This window comes from Colius striatus, chromosome 1 (assembly GCF_028858725.1).
Source record: "Colius striatus isolate bColStr4 chromosome 1, bColStr4.1.hap1, whole genome shotgun sequence".
NCBI classification, from domain to species: Eukaryota; Metazoa; Chordata; class Aves; order Coliiformes; family Coliidae; genus Colius; species Colius striatus.
Window position 1 is genome coordinate 109,754,677 of NC_084759.1, and position 20,342 is coordinate 109,775,018.

Sequence of the window (20,342 nt, forward strand, 5' to 3'; positions counted from 1 at the left end):
AACCTTCTCCATAAACAAGGTCAAGTGGGCTCCTAGTTTGGGGATGTTGGAAACCATGAATCACAAGCTGGGAACTATGGGCAGAGAATTCACATTCTTTTTTTTTTTTTTTTTGCTTAAATAATGCATTTAGAAACATCCATGGAACGAAATTTAAGATCCTCCGTAGCTTTTTCTTCCTCCTTTCCTATTTCTATTATTTTAGGAATAAGATTCAAAGCTTCACCACATTTTTTTTCAGGTCTAGAAAACCTCAAGTACATGGGCTAAACAGAGACTGATTAAGTTATTTGCCTGACATTGTATATTAAACTAACAAACCGAGATTAGCTTCTTAGAGTTTTTTCTTCTGAACACTCCCAGGACAATATTTTGTGCCAGAATTGGTTCAGCTCAAAAGCAACTTGAATGGCATTAGACTGAGTAGCTAAAATACAGCATCAGGGAATGCAGCCCTACAGCACCCAGAGACAATTTGTTTCTAGCAGTAATTCAGCTGCTTTCACACAGGGCAGCAGTCTGCCCCACCACACTCTGGCCTCGGGATGGATGTTTCCAGAAGCAGCTCAGGCTTTTTCAGCACTGTACCTAGATCAGAAATACAATATAAGGAAGGCGAGGAAACCTGGGGTATCTGAGATGCTGCTGAAGAAGGTTTTGGAGATCCTGGCCCTGACTCCCCTCCTCCCATACCAAAGCAGGGTACCTTCAAACTGTCATCTGATAAACTGCCCTGCCAGGAGGAGCTCGAGCAAGAGATGTAGAGGACTGTGGAGGAGAAGTAAAGATTGCAAGGGCCTTAGTTGTATCTCTGCATCAGCCACAATCAACCTTGTCTGGCTCTGTGGAGCCACCCAAGTGCCTACATGATGCTTATCTGGGGCAGCCCGGCCTCCACCACCCCAGGTAATGGATTAAAGCTGTTTGATGGGGGAAATCATGCTAGACAGAGCCTGTCTGTGATGGCTTCTGGAAAAACATGTAATGAGACAATGATAAAGTCCAACATTCAGAAACAAACCAAAAGAATGAATTGGTAGTTCATGTCTTTCCATTCCTTAATATGCTTGATTTCAGCATACTTAAAAAAACCCCAAAACGGCACGAAGCACTTTCTGAATAATAACCCTTGCAACGGCTTTCTGGATTAGAAAGTGAGAGAGAGAAAAAGACAAAAGTACAAAGCCTATTGAAACAAAGGTCAAAAGATACGAAGCCTAATGAACAAGGGGCAGTTAAAACAATTGACGTCTATTCACGTGAACAGGATCAGTTTAGGTTTTTAAATCTGTAGAGAAGGGGTTACTGCCTCCTCAATATTTGCTCAATATGCACAAACAGAAGGACAATCCCTTAGGCACCACCAAAATGTACTCTCTGCCACTCATCAACCTAGAGCTGTGGTTTTGGGGGCTGAGGCTGAGGTTGCACTGCTGCAGGAGATGGGCTGATGATGGGCGCTGGGCAGGGCCAAGCCTGCCAGGCTGGAGAGAGCAGCCAGTCAGCTGCCTCATGCAGAGCAATGCCACAAATAATAAACATTTCACCGCTCATTCCCACTCTTAACATTAGAGATTGCCCAGTGCCTAGAGTCACACAATATCTTTTCAAGATTCACATAGCAGTATTTTACCAGTCCAAATCTCAGCAGTCCAGTAAAATACAGCAGAGTTTTAAAGCAAGATGTCCAAGTACAGGCACGCACACAGCTAATGCTGTCACAACAGGGAATACGGTTAGCTGGCATTGTAAATGATATCAAGCTTAATGCTTAAATGTGGCGGCTCAGACAAACAACATCACTCTCTCCAGGCATCAAAAATGAGCCGAGTCACGAGTTGACATTTAAGTACACAATTACAAAACGACTTAGGGATGAGGTCAAAGTGATGCTCTCACTCAGGAGGGAAGCAAGCTCTGAAGGAACAGTGATTAGAAAGTTTGCACTTAACTCTTGTTCATTGTGTTCTCCTATGCAAGTAGCTGCATGGGTAGGTCTCCCGTTGCACAAGGGGAGACGACATTTACTCATAGATCACTGCGATGTTAAGGAAAAACAGAAACAAACTATGCAGTTTACAGCCTTGGTTCATTACTTTTTTTTTAGAGTTTGTACAGAGAAGCTAAGGAGAACTTTGTACGAGGAGCTGACACGGGCTGAGTAAGGACTGGCAGAGCCGTAGCTCTGCAGGACTGGCAGGAAAGGAGAGGGAGTCAGCAAGGGGAGCACTGCTGGATGTCGTGACAAACTTGCCAGCCCTTCTCACTCCCCAGCTCCAGGAACCTGCCACCACATTTGAGACTCCTTCCCAAGCCATGCTTCTGCTGCAGAGAAATTTCTTCCCAGCACCTCCTCCTTCCAAAGCCTGGACTTTTTGTTCCCTTCTTCTTCTCTCCTCTCACCCAAGGATGTAGCCCTGCTCTCCTCTCTGCCCTGGCTGGCACACCTGCCTTGTCCTGCTCCACACTCACAGCCCGGAGCAGCACTGCCAGTAACCTCATAACAACTCCCTGTGGCCTTTTATTTCTTGAAGTATGGGGAGTAAAACAAACAACCAAAAAGGAAAGCAAAAAGAAAAGGCACTTCACACCAACTGCTAGAGCCCAGCAAGTGAGAAAAAACCCTCTAGTAACAGACTGACAGCAACTCTGATTAGCAGAAGGAGAGGAAGCCCGGGGGCTGATGAGAAGGCGTGGATGTGGGCTCCTGCCTGCTGGCCCTGCACCCTGCATTTTCTGAGAGCGGTTTTATCCCCCTCAGCCCAGGCCTAGCGACAGCTTTCCTGCACATGGCCATGGGTTTACCTCCAGCCACTTGCCCAAGCCGCTGCCTGCACATGCTGCAGGCCACTCCCCTGAGACAGCCATGGACTCCCAAACCCTACCTGCAGGCACATCTGCCTTGCTCCAAAAACGTGGCACCATCAGAGGGTGCTGCACCCTGAGGCTGCCCGGGTGCCCAGTCCACAGGGCTGGCCCCCACTGCCTGCTCAATGCAGGCTGTCCCAAAGGGGCAGTGCACTGGAGCAAATCACTGAAAGACAGCCTGGACCCCTGAAATGTGCTAACATGTTGTGGTTTAAGTAGGACTTTGTCCCTCCAACACTTTTAGTGTGCATCTGGGTTGAGTAAGACCATGATTCCTGGTAATAGTTTGAGAAATTCAGACTGTGAAAGCTGAACTACTTGTAAATTCAGATTGAATCTATCCACCATAAAATTTTCTCTCTCCCATGACCCTCATTAAGTGATTCATTCAAGAGCTTTATTTTATAGGGGTTACCAAAATTCAGTAACAAGGTTATAAATGAAGAGTTTTATTTTCCCTTAGCTACATTTCTCAGTGAAGCAAGACCATGAAAACCAAACCCAGCACGAGAGATTTATTGATGCATCTGTGATTATATGCAAAGGTGTTTAAAGGTAGAAACTGTAATGCCCTCCTGCAACAACTGAGACTTGTCAGAGCCACGTACCAGGGCAAAGCAGGCAGCAGTGCTCAGATGCCACCATCCTACACTAGCAGTGGCCTAAGAGACTCACAGTTACTGCATGCAATTCACCTCACTTTTACCCCTTACCTTCCAAAAATCTCTTGCTGCAGGTTTGTGCTTCCAGACCCCACTGAGAGGACAGACGTTCACAGCCATGGGTGCCACTGCCACTATGCTTCACATCAGGCAGGGTTTTCTCTACAGAGGTTGAATGCAGGGAGAGAGTGGGTGTGATAGATCTTACCCCACTGATGCTGTCTGAGAGCAAACTACTGAACCCAAGGTAACTTCCCAGGCTTGGGGCAAAAAGGGAAGAGACAAGCACCCCACATGCTGCTCCACTTCAAGTGTAAACTGGCTTGCATCTGGACAGACCAGACTAAACATCTAAAAGTTAACCACCATTTGAAAGAAATGAAAGATAATCCTGTTCATAAAGAACATATTTTTACTGCGGACACTACAAAACTTAAGGAGCAGAGGACAAATCCTTCCCTCTCAGGGGCTCCTCCTTACCACCGCTTGGACACATAGGTGGAAAAATCTGAGCAAAAATGCCTGAAGGAAGAAGAGTCCTGGATTACACTTGGCATTGGTGCATTAACAGGTCTGATGTGCACAGCAGCCAGTTATCAGAAAAGAGTCAAGTGGAAGGTGTCCCTGGCAACAAACCAAGTATATGAAGTCAAGAGGTTTCCCCCTTTATGCAGAGAGTAAAGGTAGTCCCATTGGTCATTACATGATATTCTTACAGGGCTGAGTAGCATTTTCAGAATAAAACTTCCCCACTACTACATCTGCAAAACCAAGACACTCTAAGGAAAGCCAGCAGGCTCTTAATACTGGAAGATACAGTAACCCCACTACAGAAAAATGCCATGTAGCTCACTGCCTGAAAAAAAATCCAGGTGTGTCTTTCACTCCAGCCACTTATTTTGGAAAAAATAGTTAAAAGCTCTACATTACTGGTTATTTTTTTACCTCCCTAACAGTTCCTTTAGCACTGAGGAAGACACTTGTATTTGCCATCAGTACACCATCACCTATTTATGAAACACAACATGGCCAAATGCACAGCTCATGCCCATGAAGTTCAACATTATGGTATGCCATTGCCCTCAGCAGTAAAGCCAAGGAATGAACTGCTGAAATGATCAGGATTAGGGTTACAACACCAGATGTTAGGCAGCTGGGATAATTACATTTTAAAAAAGGAAAATATTTCAGGTCACTGACTTCCACATTTTTTATGTGAAAGAACCCAAGCACTATGGAAACATGAGGTCAAGTTAAGGGACTTTAAGGTCCTCATGAGTCCTTCACACTCCCTTCTAGAATCCCTTTCAAGGAAGTACTGTCACAAAGTTCAAATAATACAAGGCTGCTCTTGGTTTATTTGTGAAGAAATAGATTCAAAAAGGAGGAAAATATTTTAATGCCACAAAAGGCCACACATTTTCTAGCATATCATGGAGTAAAGACTAACTAAAAATCCAGGGTACTGCAACAGCAGTAAGATGGGAAGATCTCCAACAGCCTATTTGTGGAAAGAGGACTGTTCTGTGCAGAAAAGAACAATAAATCAACTATCTTTCCAGTATGAAGAAGACTGAATAGATCATTAAACAAGGCAATCTTTTGCCCTCCATATCCTTCCAGCGCCTTGTCAGAAACAGAAAGGAGGGGAGTGCCTTGCTCATCTCTGGAAGGGGACTCCTCACTTCATCAAAACAGTCGTTCTCAGAAAAGCAACTGCTTTCACTTCTCAGTTTTGCAAGAGTTTGGTGCAAAGGGCTTTCCTGAAGCAAACCTGATGTTGCCTCTTAGGGACAGAAAACCATGTGCAGGGCAGCTGCAGAACCTGGATATCCAACAAGCTCAGGTGATGGGTGTGAGCTGTGCAGCTTGCAGCCTTTGTAGGGTTTTAGATTAGACACACTTTTACTAGATCCTTCTTCATCAGAGATAGCAGAAGTTTAATCTAGTAAATGCAAAAGGTGTTCCCCTCCGCAAATTTTCTATTGTCTAATCCAATATTGTGTTAAGTGTCCCAAGAGGCAAGATTTATTAATCAAATAGTTCTTCCTAGGTCACTTTCTCTTCCCCTACCCATTCTGCCTGTGTATCCCACAACATAGCTTACCCCAGACTGATTTACTATGAGGTGGCATTTCCATGTTTGGCTTCTACAACTCAATGCACGTGATGGAGGACTACTTAAAGTAATTCAGTCTACACATCTCAGCTCACCAGGAATCCCAAAGAGACTACAAGCCACAAGGCTGAAGAAAGGGACCTGGAGTCAGACACAAGAGGCTGTTGATCGCAATCAGATGCATTTCTCTGTTCAGTGAGCACCTCACAGGTGTGGCAGATGTTTCTCTAGCCCTTCAATTCAGCATTTTTAAGTTAGGCTTTCCAAAAGCAGTGGGAGCATGGTTATGCTAAACAGCTTGCGGCTAGCTCACTGCCAATAGCTCCAGTAATCAAATATACTGACTGGTTACATGAAGAACAGTTCCCAATGGGGAGATGTATAAGGCATCCCTCAATCCCTTTTATCCTAGTTTCGGACTTCCAAAAGCCACTGCGGTTATGCTAGCTAACACTATTGGCATGAAAAGGCTTTCTACTAGCTGGGGAAATAAAAGTGATAGAAATCTCCATGCACAGAATATTTAGAGTCAGTCAGCAAGCACAGACTTAGCATGTTTTGTTCTTATCATTAGTGCAGGGAGGGACTACTCTCATTTCACAGCTCATGTCAAACTAAGTGCAGACATGCTCAAGGGGAGTTAACAGGGCTGTTTTGTCTTTGGCTCAGTTCACTTGCAACTCTCTTGATCAGCTGCAAGCAGAAAAGTAGGAAACTTTTCCATCACAGCTATGAAAGCTAAGGGTAGAGGCTCTAGAGGGAGAATTCAAGCCCCAAGGCTATTTACAGACTTAAATTAGCCCATAAGTAATTCCTTGCAGTGCAGACAACACAGACCAAAGCTGCAACAATCTCAGGAGCTGTCCTTGATGTATGGTCACAATGGTGACCATATACTCACCATAGCTACCCCTACTGGGATGAAATCAGTTTGCTTTGCCTTGACTTGCCTTTCCTTTCTCCAGGATCAATTTCCACCTAAGCTCACTGACAGCACTAGATCTAACCTGTGCCAAAAGAGCCCTTGTCAGGAAGGGCACTAAACCCCAAATAAAGAAATCCATCCACTTTTTAGGTTAAGCCTTAGCAACATTTTTCAAAACCCAGGTGGCTGTCATCCAAAGCTTTCAACACATTTCTCATATAATGTTTTCCAGTAGATAAATATCATGCCTGAATCATAAGAAAGGTAGACATAAGGCAAAGCCACGGAAAGGTTGCAAGACTTAATTTAGTTCATTCAGCAAGACAATTGGGATCAGACTGTTCTAAGACTTGCAAAGTCCCAAGATGTTTTCATTGCAGTCCCTGTCAAGACATCCATTTGCAAGAAGGCTCCTAAGGGTGAAGAAATTACTAGTGAAGCTTGATGTCAAGCAGAGAAACAGTTAAATTATTTTACTCAGGCAGTGGTGGCCTCAGGTTATCAGGCAGGAAGAAGGTTACACCATCCCCAACGGCTGAGGCTCCGTAAGTGGTAGTAGCTACATACTTTGGGGAGGGAGATGTTTCAGAGCAGCCCTTCAGTCCTCAGCTACTGACCCACTTAATGGAGAGTCGTGTGTGCTATGTCCTGCCTCTGCTGGGAGACATACCGACAAAAAACCCTGCATGCAACAGCAATTACATACAAAATAAAGAGAAAGGCTGATGAAGGATTTGCTGTAATATTGATTCCCTGCATGTTCTTTTTGCAGTATTGCTCACCAAAGCTTAGCAATAATACCACCATGGGTGAAGATACACTCTGAAAACAATGCTCTGGATGTGACGCATTTCACAGGCCTCAGCAAAACAACCGATGGATGAGTTATCACAAAATGAAAAATATTACAACAAATCTTGCCCAGGTCCTTGACAGCAAAGGGTATTAAGACAAACCCTGACTCCACGGACCCTCGTCAATTCCCCTTGAGAAAAGAAGGAATTGCTGCTTCCTCCTCTGAAATGTTCTATTGTCTAATTTGGAAGTGTTCACATTTTCATAGCATATAGCTAAAATCTTAAGGCAAACTAAAACACTGCTAAAGAGAAAGGGCATTAGTCACAGATTTGTGAGTGGGGGGCAGGGGCACAGCTTTATGTCCCCGTTAACACCTCACTGCTGAGGCATGCACCTCTCTGTCAAGTGATGTAACTGTGGTTGGTTGCCTCCATCACTACATTTTATTGCAAGTTGTCTGAGCAACTACACCCAGTTTTCAAAAACCTTATCTCAGATAGCATTACAGGACAAGGGAAAAAAAAAAAAAAAGCTGTATTTTGAGACATACCTTCTCATACATAGGTAGGAAATGGTGACCATGAAAATACCATATAGAGATTTCAACTGAATTAAGGATTGATACAAAGCAATGCATTCCTGTGCGGGCTGGGGAAATAGCAGAAAAGAGTTTCCTCATTAATGATGTTACACTCGTAAAGTAAGAATAGCAAAAGTAATATTTTATCTGTCAAAAATAATGAAATGCTCTCAAATCCCATGAAACTCAGAGCCAGCACCTTCTTATCACTTCTCTATGGAGAGACAGACTTGTAGAGGCAGCAAAACGAGAAGGGGGGAAAAAAAGGACTCTGGGCTTTCATCACAAAGAAAATTTCCTACATATGAACAATAAAAGTTCAAATCTTCTTATGTCAGTGTTTGTGACTGAGATGAAAGTAAACAATTATGTTTGAACCATATCCACAGAGTGTGCAACTAACATTAAAATTTATCAGGTTAATTCCACTATTCAATGTATACACTAAAATATATCTCTAGATCACCACTAACAAATAAGAAACGTTAACAGAAGTATCTGTTATCCATCAAGTGACTTTTGCAAACATTGAGGAAAGTCTTCAGTCATGCTCGATACTTATTTGTGTAGTTAATTTCTATTGTATTAACAACATTTTTACCAGCTGTACATTGGTCATATTAACTACTCTACTGAAAGGGAATATGAGAGCCTGTGAGCAAAGCTATCTAACATTAGTAAGAACAAATGGAAGAATATAAGGGCGCAGTGTTAGGAAAAAATAAATCCCAATTTCTGTTGTTGAACTAGAATCTGGGTATTAAAATTGCATTGTAGGCTTTCTGGAAAAGCAATTGTTTTTTTGAGTTTTAATTTTTTCAGTGTTCTGTGTTGTTGACAGGCCAGGTAAGCACTCTGTATTTAAGTTTACATTGCAGACCGATTAATGACACATAATAATTTTCAAAACAAATCTCAACTTCCAAGCTCATTTGGTAGCAATAATTACCAACAACATTACACAAAGTTTTAGTGACCCATAGCAATGTTCCAGGTCAGCTTGCCTGAAAAGCAAAGGACAAGTTCTGTACTCTCTTTATCCAGGAAATCTCCACTGATATCTGCAAATGTTTAATGATGCAGTGAGGGGAATGCTGAAAAAAGGGTGGGATGACAATAGGAATGCACTAGAGACCCTGAGACTTCATATAGTTCTTGAACATTCTGGTTTCAGAGGGGCAGAAGAAGGTGGTATTTGAACATAAACACAGTGGGATTTTTGCAGATATTTTTTGTTAGGGGAAAAAAAAAGGCAATATTCTACAGTAACAGTCAATCCACCAGAGTGAGTCCTAGAGTTTGACATCAGTCCACCAAAATGAACACTGAAGGATCTATTATTTTTATACTGTCAAGCCCATATGATGGTAGAGATGGAATTTCAGAGGTTGTTCTGTATTTGCATTAAACCAAGAACAAGCTGAACTGTAGACAAGTAAAGTTAGCACAAACAGGAGTCTGAAAAGGCTGTTGAAATCACTCATCGTACCAATTTGTATTCTGGTTTATATCCCCAGATGCAGATCTCTTCTTCCTCTCCACTCTCCATTTTTACTCCTACACCATAAAAAAATGTCCAGTGCCTCTGAACATGCCTTAAACCTTCTGCCACCCTCACATTCCTGCAGGCCACTCAATGCCAGCCTTGTCCAATGGTGGCATTTGCTGTGGATGTCTGTTGGTCGGCACCAAACAGGTGCCCGCTGAGCTTGTGCTGCTGCTGTGCAGGCACTGCCGTGAGATTTTACCTCCATTCAGCCATCAGCTCTCATGAAACCTGAGGAAACTTGATCAACTGTTGGAACCTTAACCACTCTGTTAAATTTGGTGGAAATGGGTCAACTGATAAAAGACAGTGACTGTGAAAGATTGTCTCACTAGCAAACATGGCCGGTAACACGCAAATTGCTATAAGATAGAATGAATTATTCTATTCTCATTCATGAAGATTGACACACACACATTACCCTTTGTAAAACACGTTAAAACACAGAGGGGTCCTTTTCTGAAAAGCTCTGTCTAGGTCATGTAAATCAGTATAAGGAAACTGGAAAGGTGAGCTATCATCAGCGACTTAAACTAATTTCACCTACAGTGCTGAATTTACCTCATTGTTTTTTCTTCAGGTTTTTCTGTTTCATGAAAACGTTTTCCAGAAACATCACAAACAGAAATCTCACCTCGTCACTGGATAGTGGGGTTTGTTTTCCTGGAGGAACGTCCCTGCTATTTCTAGAACATTTAGATTCCTCGTATTTATTCATTGCACTTTCATATAGACAAGTAGCTCTCAGCCACTTACCAGGTATAATTTACAGAACAATTGTGTTCATACCTTCGAGTTTTAGAGCACATATCCAAAACAGGCACTTAAGGTGGGATATTACATTCTCTCTGACTTTTCCCACTCTGGTTAATTTTGTAAGCGTAGAATTATGTGTTGCACTATCACTGCACTGATCTAATTGCTTGTCAATCTCATAAAACGTGTTCCTTTTAAGGACTTCAACACTCCCTCTCAATGGATGAAATTTTTCAAATTATGTTTCCTTTAAACACCCTCCCTCTCCCCACAGAAAGCCTTATCGGGAAGCCTCTGAGACGTGCAGACAGATTAAAAGACTGCCTAGAAACCATATTTGTTTGCTTTCTGTGCGCAGACGAGATGGAGTTAGAGTGCAGAGGAAATTTATACAAGCTCCATTTTTCGTAACACTAGGAGTTTAGGTAAGGTTTATTCAAAGCACAATGTTGGAAAGTACAGTCACAAAAAAGGTGGATGGGGTGAAAGATTGCCAAATGATCAAATGCCCACAGCAAATAATTTTTCTCCCAAACATGAAAAGGATTCTTAACATTACATGTACTCTTGCTATGTATTTCCTATGAAAATCCTTCTACTTTTATTCGCTACAATTTCTTCTCGACACAGAACTGTTTATTGTGTATTATACTACATAAAGTATTTAACAGAAAGCTGGGTTTCCCAGGTAGTGCCTGGGCTTGCACAAAACAAAACACTATTCTCTCTGAACACAAATGATTTTTTGAGATTAGCTTTGATTAATCCATAATTAATTTGCATGTGGACTTAGTGTGGACTCCTTATGTGACAGAGAGGAGGAGAAAAGGTACTAGGAATAAATACTACTCTGAGGTGCTTTGCAGTAGCCTCATCTATGCATGTAGGAGTTTCTTTTACGTGCAAGCATGGAATTAATGTCATTAAGCAAAGTGTTATCACACCAAATCAGCCATTAGATGTGCATTAATTATTTCAATTTATCCCTTGAAAACTGTTTGGAGAAGTTCCCTTGTTTTACAGGCAGAAAAAGTAAAGCTATTCAAACCAATATCACTCAAGAGAATGACATTCAGGTTTATCACATCCAAATGGAAGAAGAAACACAAGAGAATGTAAATAAAGAATTCAGTTCTCTTCCCACTAAAGGCCAGATTCTGTAATGGGATTAATTCATTCTCTGCACCATTGATTTCAGCAGAAGTTCACGTGCGCTGTTTAATTCAATGAGAATTGGTTTATTCCCAAAGCAGACACACCTTCAAGGGCATACAATAAATATGTAGTGATAAGCAATAGTTAAAAGATAGGTGCAAATGGGTTTTTTTTTTCCCTAACATAATAATCATGATATACCAAATCTTTACTCACTGTAACAAATTTGAACATAGGGAGCAGTGATGATACATTTTTACCTGGAAAAGAAACATTTCACAACTCTCTTAGATTTGCTGTATTATACCCTGCTTTCAGAGTAACTTTACAACATGTAAAGTTACATGTTGTAACATGTAACAGCAGATGCACAAGATACAAAAGTCTGAGAGAAAAATCTATGTGCATGATGCAAAAGAAATCTGGCTTTGCAACCTGCTCTACCTGGTATTTTTTAGAATATAAAACCGATTCACAAACAAGGATGGAGGAAGAGTCACTATGTATTTGCCTTGTCAGTCAATTTGCAGCTTGGACGTGACACAAAGTCCTTACCTAACACATTCCACGCAGTCACCTGAAATTTCTAGAATACGATGGCATCCACTGTCACATAGTCCCTATTTTGTCTAAACTAAACACACATACACAGCTATAGTTGTAGAGCAAACGTCATTTAAAATTAAACAGATACACTGCATTTCATATGCTTGAGAAAACATTGAAGAAAAATTCCACAGATAAATAAAAAGTAAAACTGCAAAGACCTAAGATGATTTTCTTTTACCAAATTAGTGCCGCAAATCCCCTAAAGTCAAATTTCCCTTCAATGAGCTTTGCTCTCCTCCGATGTCCCTCCATTAATCTCAGTCTGGCAGGTTTATGAGAAGAATAGTTGAAGTCCCTAAAAAAAGAAAATATCCAGCCACCTGGCACACAGAAAGTGTCTGTCCAAGTATTTTATTACTGTGCTAACAATCAGTGATCCAAACCCTATAGTTTTAAGACACAGTTTACCAGCTCAGAAGCAATATTTCTGCTCTTTTCCCTATCACATCTCTAGTACTATAGCAATATTAGCAACATTTAAGGCAAAAAAACCCTCTTACATCCTAGGCAAAATTACTATTAACTCTTTAGAGTCAGTAAACGACAGGCAGTTTTAAGGTGAGGTTTATAACCTAGGTAAAACTGAACAAAGCATCATACTGAATATTCTGTTTCACTTAAAATTCTCAGCTGACTGTGGCATAGAAATACCCTCTAGATAGGCTGTTCAGAGATTGGTATTCCTGCAGCTCTTAAGAGATTACATTGAATTCTACAGTTGGTTATGCTTGCTGTAGAATAACCTGGTACCAGATTTCAGGCTCGATTAGAATTCGTGCACAACCAATTTGTAATTCAATGCATAACTGAATAATTAAGATTAAAAAATACTCATATCTCAAAGTTATTTGTAGTTTTTGGGTTTTTTTGTGAAGCATTAGGAAATTATATTTTAAAAACAAAATAAACTCTCCTATTTGAATTAATCCTAGCAGATCAGTGCAATTCTAGTGAAAGGATTTGTCTGTTTGCATAGTTCTTTTTCTAATTGGGATCATATTCCTCTTCTGCAAACTCGAGGTAGCTGAATGATCAAGTTCTTCCAGCATATCAGCAGTTTAAGTTTTACCAGCCGTGCAGTTACCTGTCAGTGCTGAAACTGATAATAAAACCTCCAATCGAAGTTATTAACACATGTGCCGACTTGTGAACTCTTTTGATCTCCCTGACCAATTCTGCTAATTACCACAGAAGTGTTTTGCAATTGTTCTAGGGTGGCTGATGACACCAGCATTTTCATGGAAAGAATGTATAGCCTTGTGTTCAATAATTACTCCTTTTGCAATGGACAAAGCAAAATATGCTAAATTTTAGCCAGGAATTGTATTTTATTTTTATTATTGAGCAGAAAGAAACATGAAAATGAAAGAAATCAGTTCTGTGTGCTGCTTGCAATATTATAGAGAATTTGACATTACTCTCAGTTATTTTTATCCAAGTTCCTCAAATCGCAAATGCACCACTAAGTCAAAAGAGAAGAATCCTAAGAGTTCCAGCAAAATCATGTCTGACTTTATTTAAAAATGTATTTTATAACCTTGTTAGGTTACATAGGAATGGAACTCTATAGAACAAATGTTGAGGTGATTATAACATGTTGAAATCAGAATGATCCTACCCAAACAACTGACGCACAAACTTCCTGAGAACTTGTCAAAGCCGAGAAAGTGCATTTTATGGAGACAACCTTAACAACGGGAAAAGGACAGAAAACCATTAAAATGACTTCATTAAATTTTCTGTAGTTACCTACAGACTGTTCAGTGTTTCTCCTATCCTTAAAATTACTCTGTATTGTGAAAAGTTAGACAAAACAGGACTTCTAAGCACAAAACAAAAAAAAAGTGCACTTGAAGTTTAATGACATTCTCAGTGCTGATCAAGGTAGTTCAGAGAGGAACAGAAAACACAGAGGCATGACATCAACCAAGGGCACTCTTTTATGCTTGCTGTCCCCCTGGGCACTGCACACCAGACACTCTCCAGGCTGGTTTTAATAATAGCTTTATAGCCTTAGTTAAGTAGAAAATGACTACTTTATTATCCTTTGCAGACAGATAAATCACATTTCTTACACCTATCCAACTTCTTCACCTCTTTTGTTCCAGCTTTCCATCCTGACCGCTAATTGTCCTTTTAGACTTCGTTAACAATGCTATGCTTCTCTCCATATAGTATAGATACTAGACAACTTCTCTGTGCCCTTCTTTTACATTCTAGATACGCTGTACTTTTATCAGAAAGGATCAGATCTGTGTTTCAATGTGGACCATACAAATCAAAGCCTGATACCATCCTTTCAAAAAATCAAACACACTTTCCTGCTCCAAAACCTTGTTGCAGCATCCTGGTGCAGCCTCAGAGAATTCCCCAGCATTTACTAGAGAGAGTAGCTCTCCCTAGCATGCTGCATGACACCAGTTGTCAGGCAGGCCAAGCCATTTGGGAAACTCCTCATGAACTGTTTACCCTGCAGATCGCCCATGATCTTTTTGGTTTGTTTTGGTGTGCCGCTAGGCAGGACAGAAGGTCAGCAACGGAGGGAGCCTGCTTTCTGCATCTGCTCACCTCCAGCATCACACAACCTGCTGCACTGTGCTCAATGGCCACACGTGGGCTGGCTTCTTCTGTCAGAGATCTCCATCCTCTTTGTCTTTCAGGTCAGGTTAATATCAGTAAGGTCATTTTATGGGTTTTTTTCTATTCCATTTCATCAACCTTTCTTCCCTGTTCAAAACAACTGACATCTGGCAGCCCTTAGAGTATTTCTAAGACCCAGCTATGAAGCCAATTACAAAATCACTTAAACATCCCTTTTACACAGATTGGTTCCCATGTTCGGAGAGAATCATGGGGGGCCACGCTCCCTTGTCTGACAGCAACTGCAATATCCATGCTTACCGAGTCCCTTTCACTTACAAGCTGCAGTGATGAAACAGAGCTCATGGTCCCTCACCCAAGCACACCCCAGCCCCTTCGAAGCCTCAAAGCAAGACATTCCGCTTCTCTTAGACAGATATGAATCTACCCCCCTACACACCCGCCCCAGCAAACACACATCTGAGACTTTTGTTAGCACATACAGGCAATACCAGGTGCGTCTGAGAAAGCATTTGCTCAAAGCAGCTGAAGGCTGCTGTAACCGAGCTAGAAATCGTTACCTCAAAATAAAGTGTAGGAGAGGGCCTGGTAATTTCAGGGTTCTTCAGCCTCTCTTTTTACAGGAGGGAACTAAAAAAAAAAAAAGTAGTGCTTGACTAAAACAGGGCAACACCAACACAGTGTTTTCCTTAAGTCACAGGCATCCTTTTCCCAAACTTGGGACTTTAAGAAGAGCAGAGCAAGCAAGCGATCCTCTGAGAAACACCGTGAATGATCAGATAGGTGCCCCTGCTGACGCAAGAGGCAGCAGTAACGTCTGGGATCAGTGTTCCACCTCAGCTAAGCGTCAGACTTTGAAGAAACACTGCAGAAGTTTTCAAACAAAAAGGCACAGGCGTAGTGCCAACCCCACTATATAGCATGGTAGAGTATATACAAGGACTGGTTTTCCTTTGAAGCATTTGGCTCCAAAGAAAGCCCTTTCAACACCCTCAAGGCAATACCTATATAAGACACAATATTATACATAAACACGCTTTTTGTTTGTTTTGCTTTTTTAAGCAAGACGGTGGTAGCAACAGATTGTTTTCAAAACACAGCTGTCTTCACAGGAGCTGTTACATTCCGCCCTGAAATTAAATGGGACATGCTTGGAGACCTCAGCAGAGAGAGCGAAATGCCTTTAGCATCTAATGTCCTGGACCTCTGCTGCCTGAGCTGAAGAATTTGGGTCTCCGTACATCCTGGGAGCCTAGAGAAGAAAACCACGCTGAATGACCTTGTGTTGCCCGGCCAGAGTCGGGGTGCAACAGGGAAGCATGAATGCAAATGCTGCAGGACTGGCTATGACAGAAAGGGAAGTCTACAATGTTGTCAAACTACAGATCTCTTTTCAGAAAGCAGCTTTGACTCTGGGATTGAAAATAAAATTGCCAGAAGGAAAAACAAATGTAGAGTAGCCATTGATACACAAATACTCTCTCCCTCTCTTTTATAAGTGGCACCCAGAATAGCAGCATCAATTTTCTGAATATTTCTTGCCGACTCCCACTTCTTCATAATGAGCAATTGGAAGGTTTCAATCTGAATAATGGACTTCATAGATTTAGGGAAACATAAGTCAAGCTACTATGTCAAAGGGGAAAAAAAGCCCTGTTTGCACTCTCTAGAATATACTGTATTAGCTCCCATGAGCAAGCAACAAAACATAACTTCCATCATTCAAGAGTTAGAATAAAGATCCAGAAGTTTAAACTCTTACACAGTTAGGCTGTGTCTTCTTCATAAGAAATAAAAATTCTAGATAACCACAAAGTACAACACTGTTCACAGAGCTGCAGTATTTTAGAACTTCTGATATTAGCTACAATGAGAAATGCAAAGACATCTCAAAGTATTTATATTTGAAGGTTTTTCACTTATTCAAGAAGATTAAGCCACTTCATTCCAAACATATGGTGGAGTTGGATTAATCAAAATAAAAATCTATACTGAACCTTTGATAAACATCTTCAATTCAACAACACTGGGTTTGCTTTTTCCCCATTATTTTGCATTTATGTTTCCTCAGAGCATTCAGATCCTGAAGTAACTATTGATAAAGCAGTGACAGATATACTGAAAGGAATACAGAGATATAATAGGATTCTACTCCAACACCATCTTTCAGAGATGTAGGACTCAGCTAAATCAGCAATGCTATTTAGTTGAAATGAGTTTCTCAAGCTTTTGGTTCACTCTTTGTCATTTTCTCTTCACTTAGGTGTGGTGTTCTCACTGTCTTTCCTTTTCCTATAAGCATACATGCAATACCACATATACCAAGGATGTATGCGCATTATATAGATACGTACACTTATATATAAGGAGTGTATGGTTTACCCATATAAGTGTGTGTATATATAGCTGCATCTACATAGGCTCAGCCCAATGTTTTCTGTTCATTGCCTTAGCGGGTTATAGACCAGAGGAAGGGGGATGCTCAGCCAAACACCGCCAGTGACTTTCAGTCAGGCAGACACATTTGAGAAAGGAAAACAATAAAAGATGTTGAGTAATAAAAGGAACCACCTGCCCTGCTTTGCCCAGCTGCAGGAAAGCCTCGCTTCCTCCCTTCTCACTACCAGGAGGGTGCCAGGGACTGCAGTGCAAAGGAAACTGCAACACCTTTGAAATGGGTCTCAGCATACAGCTCCCACCTCCCCAGGGGTTTCCTTCTCTGGGGTCCCTTCCCCTCTGGGCTGTGCTGGAAGACCACGCCTGTCACTACTGTGGAACAACCTTTAGCATCCACCCAGCCTGGCTTTACTGCTGTTACTCTTCCCTCCTTTCACATCAGCAGGAGTAGAAGGAGTTTGGGGAAAGGTGATAAAAAGCTGGATAACAGCAGGAAGAAGAATCAGAAAGCAACTATGGAAAAGAAGAGTAAGCAGCTTTAAATGGATTCATAAAAACAGACAATAACATATTTTCCACTTGAGTGGAGAGGAACTACAGATTCATCTATAATTTGACTCCTACCTTTAAAGGAAGAGACCTCAGCAATACAGATAAAACAGTGGTAAATTAAAATATTTCATCTGTTCAGAATTTTCTGTCCTGTGCTTGCAAGTGGTAATCACCTCTATCGGCAGGCAAGCCCTGCTTCCAGCTCAAGAAGCATCCTTGAATGTGCCAGTGCAGCCAGGGGACAGCTAATACCAAGGCACACAGTACAGATCAGCTTACAAATAGAGACCAAGCTCTTCTCCCTGGCCAGAATCTGTCATTTTCTTGGAGAGAGTATGATATTTTCTTGCATCCAGTCTAGACTTTTCCAGCACCCCTGAAGTGCCAACTAGACCATGTCAGGGACAATGCTAACACTGAAAACCACATGCACATGTTAGTGGTACTCACACTTGTCTAATTCATGATTATGTACTACAACAATCTGTTATCTAGAACACATATTATCATAGGCAATCAAAAACGCTACAAGCTACATTCATATCTATCACCCCAAGATCATGACAAAGAGAGCAGCATCCTCTACTTTCTTCTAATCAGAATCTTTGCCATTCACACTTTTGTCATTGAGAAGTTTAAAAAAAAAAGTGTATGTATTTTTCCTAAGAAAAGCCTAAAGATGTGGGCAACCCCATGAATCTCAGCAGCCAAGGTTCAAAGAAAGAAATATCACCTTTTGAGACAGGTGAGAAATTAATGACAGGTCAGAAATGTATTCTTCAGAATCTAAAAAAAATAATCAAGTTAATAAATGAACTCAGAATACAGCATCCTGGGATACTAAAGAGTTTGTGTGGTGCTTTACAGAGAGTTGTGCTTAATATCTTAATTGCATGGAGAGAAGAGCTATAAAAATCAGCTAGTTGCTTCCTTCTCCAAGAGTTTATTTTTAATATTAACTTCTGGTTACTTGTTAAAGCCCGATCCATAACAGTCACAGAAGCTGAGTAGCTAATAAGCCAAAATCAAAGTCCCTGTGGGAAAGCATGTTGTGTCTCTCCTTCGAAGTACCACACTGCTAGCCTAAAACTGCCTTGAAAGATAGACAAATCTCTAACGTTAAAAGTTAGTTACAGGGCAGCAGAAAACAAGAAGATAAAGTACATAAACTACAATCTGTTAACTTATATAATAAGGAGAACCAACTCATTAATGGAAGAGTAGAAAAAAAAAAGGACCTTAAAATAAGAAATTTTATTCTAAAAAATATTTATGTATTATTCTTCCACTTTCTTTTCACCTTAAAGACTTCAACTGTGAGCACATATCATGTTGCACTTGGTACTTATGTCATATTACTATGAGAACATTTTTCTTTGCAGAAATAAGAACGTGTTAAATTTCATTCTTGACATGTCCATTTATGCTAAAAGAGAAGTAACTGCCCAGGGCCCAGATTGCATCCTCCTCGAAGCTGTAAACTGAAGCTCTAACTTTAACCGGTAAGTTAATTGCCTGCTTGAATATCTTTTTCAACCTTGAGATGAACCCGATAACTCACCCCCAAAAAAGCTGAAAAGCTGAATTATTTTGCCCTGGTAAACTTTGAAGAAAATGGTATGTGTGCTCTAAGTCACTCTAGTGATGGAAATTCATACCTTCCGATGCCCCAGATTGTTAGCTGAGTTTACATGCTAAAAATCTCAAGCTACATTTATTAATGCGCTATAAATTAAAAAAGACGTTTTCATTGCTAACGTTGCAGTTGTTTTATATTTTAGAGAAATAAGATCTTACTGCTCTAAAAACAAGGGGGAAAATACAGTTTTAATACTTTATGCTGCTAACTTGTATCCATGGAGTTATTAAAAAACCAAAAGTCCTGCCTGTGCTTATAAGCTCATAGAGCACAACAGCTCAGAGTACCTGTTTGGAAAAAGATTACCGCTTACAAGTGTTTTCTTTCTAAAAAAAATAAAACTGAAGTATTTTTAAATCATTTTTTGTTTGGTTTCCTGATAGACCAAAAGTAAAAATTAAACCATGTACATTTTCATGTAACATTTAAATTCTCACAAAGTCTTTTTAGTAGCAAACGATATGTCTTTTCTAAATCAAAGAATCTCCTGGTTGTTACAACAGAATGCTTAAAAGAAAATAATCATCAAAACAGATAAAAGATTTCCAGTTGACTCCAGGAAAGAGTTGAAAGCTTCACTGTTTTGAGATCTCTTGTTCTGACGTTTTTCAGTGACATGTCTTTGCTATTAAAAGATCAGCATTTATCAGTTCGATTTCCTACAGTGATCAGGAAACTTTGTTACAGCCTGAATTTTAATTATAGTCTACACAGCCTCAGATTGAGAAAATTCCACACCTGACTAGCAAGGAAATAACTTTTATTTTAAAACTTGTCTGGTTTTGTAAGCAAAGATCTTCTCTGGGATATATACCACCTTCATCTCTACTGCCCACAACCGTACCACTAGCCTTTAATCAAAAAGACAAGTAACATCAGGCTTCAGACCTGACCGAACCGGCTCATTGAAAAGTCAAAACAGAGTTTTCTGTGGCTTAGGTCTGCCTGGCAAGCACCAGCTCAGCTGCATGCTACCGTTTACGATAAGAGGCAATGGTGGACCCCACGAGAGTCAGCCTCACACGCGGAAACACATGAGTTCGCAGAATTTATCATCTTTCTGACTCTACGTGGGTTTTTCTGCTGCTTGTTTTCAATCCCCACGATGCAGCTACATATGTTCCACTACCCAAAC

The 20,342-nt window shown here is 40.8% G+C and overlaps 1 protein-coding gene across 1 annotated transcript in view; it reads right to left on the reverse strand.

Moving 5' to 3' along the window:
• The window catches only part of CD247 (CD247 molecule), a gene marked incomplete at its 5' end in the record, with an annotated part of 54,649 nt that overhangs the window by 9,927 nt on the left and 24,380 nt on the right, over positions 1-20,342 (reverse strand).